This window comes from Limulus polyphemus, unplaced genomic scaffold (assembly GCF_000517525.1).
Source record: "Limulus polyphemus unplaced genomic scaffold, Limulus_polyphemus-2.1.2 Scaffold1223, whole genome shotgun sequence".
NCBI classification, from domain to species: domain Eukaryota; kingdom Metazoa; phylum Arthropoda; class Merostomata; order Xiphosura; family Limulidae; genus Limulus; species Limulus polyphemus.
Window position 1 is genome coordinate 58,043 of NW_013666833.1, and position 15,409 is coordinate 73,451.

At 31.9% G+C, this 15,409-nt stretch overlaps 1 pseudogene; it reads left to right on the forward strand.

The window, feature by feature from the left end:
• The window catches only part of LOC106462677, a 63,676-nt pseudogene extending 51,133 nt beyond the window's left edge, over positions 1–12,543 (forward strand).
• Positions 12,544–15,409: the final 2,866 nt, after the last annotated feature.

Genomic DNA, 15,409 nt, shown 5'->3' on the forward strand with positions numbered 1-15,409 from the left:
TTGGATCACATGTTCCTAATCTGTGCTTTATCACTGTTATTTGTGTTGGATCACATGTTCCTACCTGTGCTGTATCACTGTTATTTGTATTGGATCACATGTTCCTACCTGTTCATTGTTCATTATAATAAATGTAATTATACATATCTGAAAGAATGTGTAACTGTTTGTTTCTTTTATATTAATTTAGTCAACACAAAAGGAAGTAAGTTTAATTTTTTTTCTGTTCAGGTTAGGGTTGGCAAAAATCTTCGTTTTGAGGTTGGCTACCTACGTTATGAGGTTACCAAGATTTATGAGTTTCCACCAGAGGCTATCGGTGGAATTGCAGCTGGTGGTGCTTTATTGATGCTAATAACACTCATTATTCTTGCTGTCTTACGCTACAAAAGCTCTCAAGCTGAACGGGAGTACAAAAGAATCCAGCTTCAGATGGACACACTAGAGAACAGTGTGCGATCGGAATGTAAACAAGGTATGAATTTATTATTTCACCAGAGGAGCACCTAAAAGTGTGATTAAGGAAGATAACTTACATGTAGAAATATGTTAATTACCCATGTGTGTGAACACGCAATGTAATATCTTGCAGAATTTTGATTAAACTTCAATAATAGATGCACAAATTCCATGTTCTATATTTTATTAATACAAGAATCTTCCAAGATTTTTTATTTTGATTTAATTTTTTTTTCAACATTGCATTGTATATAATAACAATTACACTGAATTCCAATCATTGTTGTTTCACTGTTTCTACATTAGTAATTTAAGTTGTACTTCTGTTATATATTACATGAAAATAAATTCTGGAAAGGGTTTTTACTACACACACACACAGATATATATATATGTACATACAGTGCTCGAAGTGGGGGTACACTCGTGCGTAGAATGGTGAGAGCATTTTTTACTCTATAATCACACACCACAACAGGATGATCATGCACAAGAAGTGGGGGTACACTCGTGCATAAAATGGTGAGAGCATTTTTTACTCCGTAATCACACACCACAACAGGATGATCATGCACAAGAAGTGGGAGTACACTCGTGCATAAAATGATGAGAGCATTTTTACTCCATAATCACACACCACAACAGGATGATCATGCACAAGAAGTGGGAGTACACTCGTGCATAAAATGATGAGAGCATTTTTTACTCCGTAATCACACACCACAACAGGATGATCATGCACAAGAAGTGGGGGAGGTACGTGTTTGTGCACAGTGTAGACACACATAAATACGTACATACACGTATACTAGGAAATCAAGTAAATGGTGTATTACTCGCTTTTCTCTACCAAATGCCACGTACATGCAACGTTTCCTTGCACTTTTGCTGTTGCAGAAATCAGTTTACAGGTATTATGGCTGGAGTTGATTATAATTTTTCATTGTTTTTGTAGCCTTTGCAGAACTTCAGACAGATATGACTGATCTTAATAAAGATATTCAAACTACTGGTGTACCCACGTTAGATCATCGGACATTTGTGGTGAGAGTGTTCTTCCCAGGAACAACAGCAAATCCTGTATTGAAAGAATTTAAGGTAGAATTACGCGCAAACAAGTTTTTATTAGATAATTAAAACGAAATATGAAATTCAACCTCAGTATGATTTTTACCTTTATCTCGGGTAATTTTGAAAGTGCAAATGGAACTGTTACTTCATGATGATCATTTTTACAAAACTGTATTAAGAGTAGAAACAATAAGAATGAATTAAATTTTAATTTTTTTAGTTTATTACACTCAATTTGGTGAAGCAGGTTCTTTTTATTTTAGCATGTCTTATGAAGTAGGAAAATAATAATGGAACTTTTTTTTACATTTTACAGATCCATAATGAAGTTATACTAAAGAAAACAGCCTGATAGAATTATAGCTATTAAAATAGTCTAAAAGTTTAGATCTTAGTAATAGTCATGTGGAAATAGCACTATGATTTTATGAAATAACTATACAGAAGTTGAGTACATTATATTCAAATGAATTTGGTGCCTTACCATGTCATTACAGTCCATATGTCCGTCATGCTCTGTCTGATGATTGTGCATCCTGTCAATAGCTCTAAAACATAATTCCCATTGCAAAAGACTCCACATTAAGGTTGTCATGTCCAAACTACATCCCTCCTCCATACTGCTTTCCTTAATCCATCTTGTGAACAAGGACTATGGTTTCTATATACAAATTACATCAGTCCCAGATGAGTACACAGAAATCCATAAATGCTGCACCTGCTAATATGGAATAGCATAAATACCTGTTTTATTCTTCAGCTGTTTGAGGTATGTGGCAGTTTAATTGATGTGTTATGGAAGCAACTTGTATAAACATGATTTGTGTTGCTTATCCAGATGGAGATCCTTCTTGATTCTGTTGGTCACTGCTGCTTGTTATGCATGGATGGCTTTTTCCACTGACCTTTGTGTTTGTTCTTTCTCACCTGTTACAAGATGCCGCACTTTGCCTATCATGGTTGGGGGTACAACTTGAGCAGGCAACTTCTTGATGGTCCAGGTGCCCAAAGTTAATCCCTGTTTTCTTTGTTTTTCAGTGCAATTAAGGACAAGAGATATACCCATCTTGGAAATTCTAAATCTCCAATTTGAACACATTTTTATGATCTGATTGTATGAATATCTTGTGTTGGGATGGATTGTTATAGGCCTTTTCAAAAGCAATCTGTTTTCAGTAGCATCACACTATCTATGAATTGTCAATGTGAAAATGTAGTTCTGATACATTCCATTCCACTGCAAGTTAATATTGGCTGTAGTTGTCACATGACTTGCTGAGCTTCTTATTCAAAATTGTTTTAATATAACTTATGTTATTTTAATATTTTTGAGTACCAGTTGAAAAACTGAATCTATTTTGCAGTAATCCATAGATTAATTATCAAAATATGTTTTGAAGTACAGATTAAAATGAACTTTCCTCTTTCTCTAGCAACTGAATGGACCTAGAACTACATATCAGTTGGCAATGGCTCAGTTTGAACAACTGGTTTACTGCAAACCCTTCTTGTTAACTTTCATTGAAACACTGGAGGACCAGAGAACATTTACAATCAGAGACAAGTATGTTTTCATCAGTTAATCTTTTCAAACCAGATATTTTAAACTGTGTCTCATTATTTTATTATGCTAGCTATGGTTACGCATAAACATTGACCTTGCTAAATGGGATGTTCTGTCCATAAATCTAGAATTGTTTAATTTTAAATAAAACGATTGGCTGAGTTACATTTACAGTTGCTTAAAGAGTAATAAAAGAACTTGAAACCAAAAACTCTACTGCTATGAAGTAAAATCATGCTTGTAATAATAATAATAGTATTTTTTTAATAACACACAATGTGTCATGACTATCACAGCAATGTGTATTATAAACAATCTTGTAATAACCTTTTGATTGTGTCATGGTAGTAAGCATCACAACATTTATTATAAACAATCTTGTAATAACCTTTTGATTGTGTCACGGTAGTAAGCATCACAACATTTATTATGAACATCATGTAATAACCTTTGATTGTGTCACAGTAGTAAGCATCACAAAATTTATTATGAACATTCATGTAATAACCTTTGGATTGTGTCACGGTAGTAAGCATCACAACATTTATTATAAACAATTGTGTAATAACCTTTTGATTGTGTCACAGTAGTTCATCATATGTTTAATGATACCACTTTCTTCCAAACAGGGTGAATGTGGCATCTCTTATCATGATAATTTTGTTAGAAAAATTGGATTATGCCACAGAGTAAGTATCACTTACAATGATTTAATACTGTTATGACGATACTTTGATACAGTAGTTAAAACTTGATATTAAAATGAATGCTTACATAGATAATAACTACAATGTGATTAATTTCACATGTAAAATCTGTTCTAGGTAACCTTTGAAAAACGTTTTAGTAATAATTGAACTCTTAAAAGCTTGCTGGATATTGTAATACATTTCTAATGTTTAGTAACAATGGAAAAAGCCTTGTCAAAGAAAAGCATTTTTTAGTTTTAGATCTATTACAAACAATAGATAATATAAAAGTTGCTCTGTTGGGAGTTTATTCATTGTAAAACAATAGTAATAATAGCGAAATATATTTGAATTAGCATTTTTCTTTTGGTGTCCATTGTTGAACAATTAATAGAATATAGCATGAACAACCACATATTTGGTGTTTTAGTAACTGTCATTTTCTGTGGTTTAGAATTCTTCAGGAACTTCTGCTAAAACTGATTAATAAATATGTTGGAACAAAACATCCACAGCTGATGTTGAGGAGGTAAGATTTCCCCACATACATGAATGTTTTTCTAGGGTAGTTCTTAGATTTACTTATAAATTTTTCAGTTCATCATATAATGTAGTTAAAACTGTATGGCCAAACACTATCTGTATGTGAAAATTTGGATTTTTTCTACTTGTAAATGTACTTTTTCTAAGCTTTGTTGGTAAATCTGTGAACTTTTGAATAAAGATTTTTATGATACTTTTATAAAGAAATTCATAATTTGATTTGTTTTTATTTCTAAAGGTAGTTTTTTACATTTTGTTCCTTAAACCCTTATAAATAAAATTCAGTGGTTTGTTATAAAAAGAATTAACAGTTAACTGTTATCATTGGTCAGTCATCTGAAATAGATCGTATCATACCACTAACTATCATAAAAATAACTTTTCCTCACCATGTTTTGTGTCTGATTAATTAATGTGCTGTTAATACATTAACTATAAAATATCAACATCTCTAAAACAGTTATAAAAAATATGTTTTTGACTTTTGATTAATTACACGGGCCTGCAAATTGAAACTTCGTAAAAGTTGTTTTGGTTTTAGTAACGGATTTTCCATAATTTTGAAAATAATATTAATTTTTTTTCTATCATGTAAGGATTTTTTTATAAATTGGGATATAAAAAAAACTCTTACTTAGATCAAATTATTATTTCATTTACCACAATGAACATTTGTTATTATTATGTGTGTTTCTCGTGGGTTCTAGAATGATTGATAAGACTCTCACGTTTCGATCAGTCCAGAGAAATCTATAGCCAGTGGTTGTCAACATTTAAGCATAACAAAATGTGACCCGATTTCAATGAAAATGATTCACTTACGTAAAAGTACATACGAAGTTTTGTGAAAAATCTGTATGTGATGGAGAAAAATGGATATCATTTTCAGATTCAGCGTACAGGAATTAATGTAGAACATGTAAAAATTTCAAGACAATAAAACCATCACAGGCCTGTGTTATCTGTCTTGTATAAAAGGTTTGTTCTTTCAAACTATAGTTGTTGTTTACTTCTCCAGAACTGAATCAGTGGTGGAAAAGCTTCTAACCAACTGGATGGCTGTCTGTATGTACAACTACATCAAGGTAAAGAACAAAAGCTCTGAACATTCTGTAGCTGGATCAGTTAACATCCAACTAATATAAATATGCCTATATTAAAACAGTTCACATAACCACATGCTCTAGCTCACACACAGACAGATAAATAGACAAATAGATAAAGTATTTCTTGTATAAAGAACTTTAAATTGAATGTAAAAAGAAACTCATTTTTCATATTATGTTTTATGAAAATATTATTTCATAATCATGTTTGTAAATTTTTGCATTATATATGATACAGGTAGGAAAAGAATGTTATTAATTTTTTCAACCTGTTACTTGCTTCATGTGTCTTAGGACTACGCTGGGAGTTCATTGTTTCTTCTGTTCAGTGCCATTAAACATCAAGTTGAAAAAGGTCCAGTTGATTTTATTACTCATGATGCTCGATATTCACTCTCTGAAGAAAGGCTCCTTCGTGAACAAGCTGATTTCAGTATCGTTGTAAGTATTTTTTATGCCCTCTTGTATCACTGTCACCTTTAACTTACATTTATGCAGTGTTATGAAAGGCTCTAAGAACTTTTGTTATTATAAGTTTGAATTAGAATTACAACATTAAAAGCAATTCATTTTCATACTTATTATAGCAGTTATAAGTTAATGAACAATGATGATTCTGTGCAGATCACCACTTTATTATACTGGCTCTACAGTATTGTATTATTACATAAGGGTCATCCTGTCTTTGTTACAAAATATTTTGATTTAGTTTTTGTTATTATTATACTTGGGGGTGAAATTCTAAAAAAAACTTAGAGGTACCCAGATGGGTGAAGTGGACCTGTTTTTTGAAAAAGAAATCTATGTGTAAACATAAAAAAGACAAAGCAGCTCAAATAAGTACCAGTACTTAGTATTGGTGAGTACCAGCAGAAGTGGTATAATAACCTCCTTTGGTATCTCCATTAAAACTCTTTTATAGCAAAAATATAATCCAGTACTAGTATAGAATAATTAAAATATGGTATTAAAAGTAAAAACAAATGAAAGATAAATTTTTTATTAGGTATTTCAGCCGACTAGTTTTGGTAGCTAGCCCTGATGATAACTTTAACAAGCAGGCTTTTCATCAAATTCTTTACAAGTGATTCCTGTGATATTATAATGGCTGTACGATCTCTAATGCTGAAGGGTATGTACTTATTTCTCATTGATACTGTGTCTTAAGCTTTAAGCTACACAATTCAAAATTTGCATGTATGATTGTCAACTAATCACTGTAATAATAACCATAAGGTGATAATGAATGAATACATAAATAACAGAAAAACTATAGTATAATCAGGAGTGAAAAAAGTACAATATATCTGTTTAGTCAGTGGTGGATTAGGATGATTTTGTCTTGTAGTCTGCCAAAAGGTTTTTTTGCAATACTTTAATTGGCCTTTTTTAATAAAATATAAGAAACATGTAATTAAGTAATCAAACTCTTGCAGTCCATTCAAGTAATCCAAGAAGAAGAAAAACTACATTACCGTGTCAATAGCTGTGATACAATTACCCAAGTCAAGGCCAAGATTTTAGAAGGATTGTACAAAAACGTTCCATTTTCACAACGACCATGTATTCAGGATGTGGACTTAGGTAAGCCTAGATTTTATTTAATTACTTTTACAGTTATAAAGAGAGTGAATGTAATAAGTCAAAAGAAAACAATTTTTTATTTTGCAAAGTGTTTAAAGGAACAGTAGTTTTTGCTTTATAAAATTAATATTAACCATAAAATAGAAAACTGTAAAATGTCTTTGAGACTTTATCAATCAGCTTGCCTTTTTAAAAAATTTTCCCCTAGATATCTTTCCTATTTACTTGAGAATTCATTGATGAAGGTTTTTTTCCCCCCAAGTAGCTCGTAGTTGTCAGTGTAACAAACAGAAGTTGCAAATAGGTAATTTGGAAATATTTGTTTGGTTCCGAGAAAGAAATTGTGTTAAAAATTCTCTGTTTTAAGCCTTCTTTTTATGCTGATTCAGCCTCGTTAAAATAAATATTCATTTGATAGCTGTGAAGTTCTGATTTTTATTGTATTAATTTCCACAGAATGGCATCACGGTAGAGGAGGTCATTTGATTTTAGCTGATGAAGACTTGACGACCAAAACAATTAATGGTGTTAAAAATTCTCTGTTTTAAGCCTTCTTTTTATGCTGATTCAGTCTCGTTAAAATAAATATTCATTTGATAGCTGTGAAGTTCTGATTTTTATTGTATTAATTTCCACAGAATGGCATCACGGTAGAGGAGGTCATTTGATTTTAGCTGATGAAGACCTGACGACCAAAACAATTAATGGTTGGAAACGTATCAACACCCTGGATCATTATGGAATTAAAGAAGCTGCTGTGATGAGTTTAGTGCCAAGGAAGAAGCCAGGTTCCCAAGAGCCATCAAGTAAGTTAATGCTATAATAAAAGTAGACTTTAAAAGGTTGCTGAAGATATATATACGAGTCAATCTACATTTTAGTGGTGTAATTTACTTCTGTTTTTTAATACCCATAAAAGTTCGGTTTTTCCGATATCCTACCTTCGATCAACTTTCGTGGTTCTCTGTTTCTGGTGCTTTCATATAGAACTTCTAATTCACTGAGATTTGTTTGTTTTTCTGTTGCTGATACTTGTTGAAATTGAACGATTTGTTATTTGGTGTAAAGTTTTTTTTTTATCCACATTCATTTCATCTTAAAATATCAGTGTTATTGTAATATTTAATGTTACAGACAATTCAGATGGCGTTATGACTCCCAGCTCACCACGTAGTAATGAAAAAGTTCTTGCAGTTCGTTACTGGCACTTGGTGAGATCCACAGATGAGCCTCTCTCAGAGAAACAGCAGAAAGATCATGGCCACAAAGCTATTCCAGAAATTTTTCTTACCAGGTTGCTTTCCACAAAGGTACTCATTCTTAAAGCTGATTGAACCCAAATCTTTAAAGACAAACATCAACTTCTTTATTTGTTTTAAGTATGATGTTAACTAATTTTTAATCTTAAAATGATGAAAAACCATACATATCATAGTCCAGCCATAAAATATAGATTTATCCTTAATCTTGCAAGATATACTTACCTATATAGTATCAAAACACAGTTCATTACAGTGTAAAATACCTGTGAGCAGAAACTAATGGTGGTTAGATGCCTTGGGAAACAGGCCTGCAGAATAGACATTTATTTGCTAATTTTGTGTATATTGAATGTGTAATTAAATTCCAGCTTTGTTTATATTAGGGAACAGTGCAGCAGTTTGTGGATGATTTCCTATCTACTATACTGACAGCCAATGAGCTTTTACCCCCAGCAGTTAAGTGGCTCTTTGACCTGCTAGATGATGCTGCCACTAAACACGGAATATCGGACCCTGACGTGGTACATTCTTGGAAAAGTAACAGTCTTCCTCTTCGGTTCTGGATCAACATCGTGAAGAATCCAGATTTCATTTTTGATGTCAATAAAACACCGACAGTAGATTCGTCTCTCTCGGTGATTGCACAGACCTTCATGGATGCTTGTTCTACGACACAACATCGTCTTGGAAAAGTAAGCTCATTCTTGCTTCAATATCTATCCATCAAAGCTTTTCCTAATTATTTCCAGCTAAGAACTATCATTTTTTTTTCAATGTCACACATCAGTCTTATAATGAACTTTTGAAACACCAGGTGTCAGGTGGGATAAAGCTGTAAAATGAAGTGATAATTTTCTTTCGGAGAAAGCACTGGTTCATTTCTTTGTCATCCTGTTATGTAATAACTATGAATTAATATTGTGTAGTAATAACACAGGCCTGCGATGGTTTTATTGTCTTAATTTTTATATGTTTTACAGTAATTCTCCACAGGTGTGCAATAGTTTTATTGTCTTGAAACTTTTATATGGTCTACAGTAATTCCTGTATGCTGAATCTGAAAATGCTATCCATTTTTCTCCATCACCTACAGCTTTTCCACAAAATGTCATAATGCAATACATAAAAGAAAGACCATAACATGTAGTGTTGAGACTAAAAGACTTAGATTTCACAAAAAAAAATCAGGATGAATGTTGATGCATATTCGTTTGACATCAATGTTCTTCCCTTTTCTTCAATTTGTTTGTATTTTTGTTAACAAATATAATAATAAACAATTTTCATTGTGGTAAATGAAATAATAATTTGATCTAAGTAAGAGGGTTTTTTTCCCCGATTTGTAAAAAAATCCTTACATGATAGAAAAAAATTAATATTATTTTTGAAATCTGTCTAGCTGAATTATGGAAAATCTATTATTAAAACCAAAGTAACTTTTATGAATTTAAATTCGCAGGCCTGTGTAATTACTTGTTTTGATGCTTACAAAGTATCACAAAAAAATCTTGCTATTTTGTGGTTTTTCTAGCACTAATAATGAAACTGAAAAGTCCTCCTGCTTTGAAGCAATAGTTTCAAACTAAGATTAAACCTAAGTCTTTTTCCTTTTTCTATTCTTTTTGAAATGGCATTTTTTTTAATGGTATCTAGGATTCTCCTTCAAACAAATTACTTTTTGCCCGTGACATTCCAACTTATCGACGGATGGTGGGAAAGTTCTATCAAGACATTACCCTACTGCCCACAGTGTCTGGTCCAGAGATGAAAGCAGCCATGCAAAATCTCTCTCTAGTAAGTAGATTTACTGTTAGGTTAACCTTGTGAGTTAATAATTACAGGAAAAATACGGTAGTGTTTAAGTATATGTAAGTGAATTTATCATTTAGTTAGTTATTTCATTGTTTTATATATATTTATCATTTTTTGTTTATGTAGGAACATCAGGGGGAGATAGAAGTTATAAATGCTGTCAAGGAACTTTATGGATATGTCACAAAATACAATAATCAGGTGAGAATGTGTGTGAAGTTTCTTTGATAAGTAGAACTTTGATATCAAAAACATATACCAAAAATATTTGTACTTCTTATACGGAGAGTACCAAACTATTATGATAAACCAGAATAAATCCTAATTATTGTATGTAGTTTAAGAATATTTTATTTTGGATATTTTGTAATGATGCCTGAAAAATACACAAGGTAAATAAAAATAAAATAATCACAATTTTTAGAGATCATATAACTAAAGTATTTTTAGAAGACGGACCATTGTATATCCCACTTCATCTTCCACAATCAGTTACCCTTCATATATTCCAGTTTATTCTGAAAAAGGTTAAAATAAGTACACCTTCCAGTATCAATTAACCATCTTATATTCCAGTATTTCTTGAAGAAGGAAAGTTTATGTTACAGTCTACAGTGTTATAGTCCATTACGTAGGCAGTAAAGATACGTCAACCTCACATAATGGGCCACAGCATCTCCAATACCATAAGAAGAAATGTATACCATTCACTAGAACATTGAATGAAGTTGGACATAAACATGTTATTATTTCCCAATGACACTTTACACATCAGTAGGGATAACTGAGGCACTAAAGTTCCTAGGACAGTTGATTTGCTACTTTTTGATTAGCATGAAAGAAAAAAGGAGCACCACATAGCTTCAAGTGTTTAAGAAAGTTCATGGGGTGATCCCAAAAATATGAGGAGAACAATCTCATACCATTGTATAACTAACGTTTCTAATTTTGTCACTGTATAGTGGTTTATAAAACATGAATATAGTTAATTACTCCAGAGAAATAAAAGTTACATGTTTTAGTGTTAGCACACATACGTGCACAAATACATTTCATGTTCCCCAAAACAGGAACATAGACTTTTCAAATGGAAGATTGGTTCCAAAATTTATAGAGGAGTGTATAGTGTAGACATGAGATATAATTACAGAAAAATAAGATTCACTAGTATTTACAGTGTATAGCATTAACCTTTTGTGAAAAAGTATATAATAATTTAATTGCACATTTTTTTTTAAAGATATATTAGATTTTTATTATTTTTATTTTCAGATTCTTGAGGCATTAGCAACAGATCCCAGCTGTCAGAAACATCATTTGTCACACAAGCTAGAGACTGTGGCATGCACACTTGGTGGTGAAGAAACGTTTGTTTGTTGAGAAGGATTTTCTTCATATACTAAGCTTAAAAAGTATGTCGCACTTAAAGAAGATCCAGCGTGTAGCTTAAGCAAGTGTGAATGAATCGCAAGTTGGCAGTTTATAAGCATGCCTCAGCATCTTATATTAGTAAATTGTCCACAGTAAAAAAAACAGTTGATAATTTCATCGGCTGTCTTATTTTAATTTTTTCCCTGCATATCATCATTTGGAAGAACAAGTTTTATTTGTAGAACTTCTGTAGGTTCTTTCAGAGCAAAAGGCACAAACTATCCTAATATTATGTTTGGTATGAGATGTGTAGTGCATGAAGAAGTTGCATGGTTTGGAACAGTTTCTTTTAACTGAAAATTGTTAACATGTCATGCACTCAAGTACTGGTCTACAACTGCTAGGAAACCTCCATCTATATTGTGATAATATCATGAGATTGAAAATGTAGGAAATTCAGCTTGTAACTGTAGATAGTTCATCAAAATAGAAAGATCTGGTTTATCCTGACTTGAGAACAGTGAACACATATTTCTCATCAGTTTAAATGCCTTAGAACACAATGGGAAGAGAAAGACAATGTTATATTCAACTGGGATTATGACCTGATGGAACAGATGTGTTGTTTGTTGCCCAGTGGGGTTCAACAAAGGGTTTTTTTTCTAAACGGCAGTTGACTGAAGCTGTACATAATCTATTACTCGGTATAGTTATTTGTAAATCCACACAACCATTTACCAGAGTGAAGTTGAGAGCATAGTCAAGACCAGACTGTGAATGCCTTAAATTTATCTTTTAGCACATTTTCCCCACTATGTTCTTCACTATCCAACTTGCCACCAATGCACATTACTAGCCCTAACCCTGTGTTTTTATCCTTCTTGTTTCCTCCATGCCAATTGCTCACAGCAGGTGATTGCCAAATTGAAACAGGGTATCATTCTTAACTTCTTTTTACAATGGAATTGTTTAACAGAGGATATTTACTAAATGGTTTTTGGTTCTTTAGCTTGTTACTTCATGTATATATCTGTTATAATGTGTCTTGACTATATGATTAAAGCCATTGTGAACTTACAAAACGGTCTCTTTGCAAGTATTTTGGAGAAGTTAATTGTAGTATCAATGTCGGGAACTTACTTTTTTTTGCATTATATATGGGTGTGTTGGGCTAAGGATTTTTCTACAGTAGGTATCTGGAACTTATTGGCGATAAATTTGATAATAAACAAACAGCATGCATTCCACTTGTTTTTCAAATAGCATATGCATCTGAAACAAGTTAAACATATGTACAAAATTCTTTACACTATGGAGATGACAGTTGTATCTTAAACACCGTATACAGTTCTTTTCTTGTCAAAAGTCCACTTAGGCCAATTCAATTGCTTTAGAATTCAGTTGATAAACTGAACTATTTTTCTCTATTGTTATCACAGTAGTATCAATGTATAATTCACTTACATTATCGGGTGAGTTACTGCATTTGTATCTTAACTTCCAATAATAGTCTGCCTTTTGTCAAAGTCCACACATGTGGGTTCAATTAGTTTAGAACACCCTTTGACAAAACAAATTATTCTCCTTATTTTTTTCAAAACTGTTAATCTCATTCTAACATATCAACCATTAGGCCATTCACTCCCACTACGGTTAACTTTACATTTTTTAACTTTTTTCTAAATACATTTTACTTCCACATGACTTTACTTTTGCTCTCTTTTTGCTCATCTGGTTGCAGCTATTTATACATCTATCACTTAGACCTTCTAGAAATCTCCATAGCCTTGACATCAATGAATTATAAACACAAAATAATTAAATTAATAATACTACCTATACTAAACAGTCTTTTATATCTGACAATCAGTAGTTTTCAATTTGGTACATTAAAAATAACTTTTGAAAGAAAGATGTATCAAATAAAATGTTTAAAAATTATTGTTGATTCACGCTGTAACTTGAACCATTTTATATGTATGAGAAATCACTACTGAAAATATTATTAATACCACTTTGTTATTTTCATTGTCTAATGAAGATATCAAACTACCCTATTCAGTTTAATTACAGTGAGCTGACTGTAAGTTAATATCTCAAAAACTTGATATAGTGATTGTTCTTTATAGTTGGAATACTTAACTTGCAATCTGTGGGTCAAGGTATTGAAACCTGTCACCAAACATGCTTGCCCTTTCAGCTGTGGGGGTGCTGTGATATAATGATCAATTCCACTATTCATTGGTAAAGAGTTAGGCAAACAAACAGTGCAGGGTAAGCCTGTTTATTGTAAAGAACTTTAACATTGAGGAGGTGGAGTTTAAGAGCCACTTTAAAGGCGTGAAACACAAAGAGTTCATTAAGAACAAAATAAGTTATAGAATCCTTTGACATGTAGTGCCATGCCTAATCATGTATCCAGTGCCAAGTCCATGAAAGTGACTACACCTACAGAAGAAGATAAAGCAGCAATTGGTATGTTTATTAGTAACTAGTATTAAAATTAGTGATAGGCTGAGGCCCAAATGGGAATAATTTACTATTATAGCCAAACAATCCAGAATTTCCTTTGTTATAATTGAGAAACCTAAGATATTAATTTTGTTCATATGACAAACATATAAAAGCAACATTTGCTTTGTGATAAATCTACCAAAAATTGTGAATGTTCAGAGAAACAGAAGTGTTACTTACATAATAAGTCTTTTTAATTCAAAATTAAACTAAATAATCATGATTTGTGCTTACCATTCTTGAGATTAAGTTCTTCAAAGCCGAGCTTAAGACTTATCACTTCCAAATCGTGCAAGAATAGATTTATCATATTGATTTCTCTGATTGTCTCCATTGTTGAATAACTCTTAAATTGTCACCCATCTCTCCTGTCATTTTATGCATCTCACAAAAATGAGACTTTTCAGACATTTTAAAATTATAAAAAAATGTATAATTATTATGTCCACTTCTTGTACCCTAATCATGTAAAGAATTTTGTCGCACACATCAGCTGGTTCACTTTTTTACATGTGTGGACTGGCTTATGACAGTGTCAGTATTCTCATATAAATTTAGCAAAGGGAGGCTTAAATTAAACTGTTTAGTACTTTTTTCTCAGGGTAGGTTTTGTACACTTATCAATACATGAAATTCCAGGACTACGCAATTGAGATTTATAAAAACAGTATAGGGAAAGAAAATAATTGAAGGATATGTCCTAGTATTTTTATTCTAATATAAATCACCATTCATAAGTTTTTCTTATTCCTGATACATAATGTAGTTAGCATGCCAGTACGTGCATACCACAGAGGAAAAAAAATTTTTTTTAATTTTAAAACTGAATTTGGTATATAATTTTAGGTGCAAGTTTATGATAATTAGTTAACTTTAAATTCTACAAAATATTTTATTGTAATTATAAAAATTATGTTTCTTCATAAAAGACAGCCTAATGTGATCATAACTTCTGTGTTATACATGTTTTGTTCATCATATTACTAAGGTAACAACACAAAAAAATAGTAATATCTTTTCTCGCCATCTAACGTTCCCATGTAACACACTGCTTGCCCCTAACTGCAACCAGCCATCAGTAACAACAGTCAGTTATAAATACCCTTTCACCTGAAAGAGTGAAGCATATATCTGAGGCATATCATGGCTCAAACCCTGGACCTTCCACTTAACTATTAAGCTATGCCAGGCCTTTTTAACCCCGTATGTAAAAATATGTAATTTTGATATTTTTTTTAAGTTTATCATTACAATAACAAAAATAAAAGTTACAGCATTCTTCCTCAGATGACAAAATTATTTTTTCACAAAGTGAACATGGCAATCACTTAAATCTTTTTTTTTCTAAATCTGAAATCGTAAGCAACGTAGACAATTTAGGGCTGCAAGTATTGTTGGCCTGGTCCCGTTTTGATTCTTGAAGTGAATGGCAGT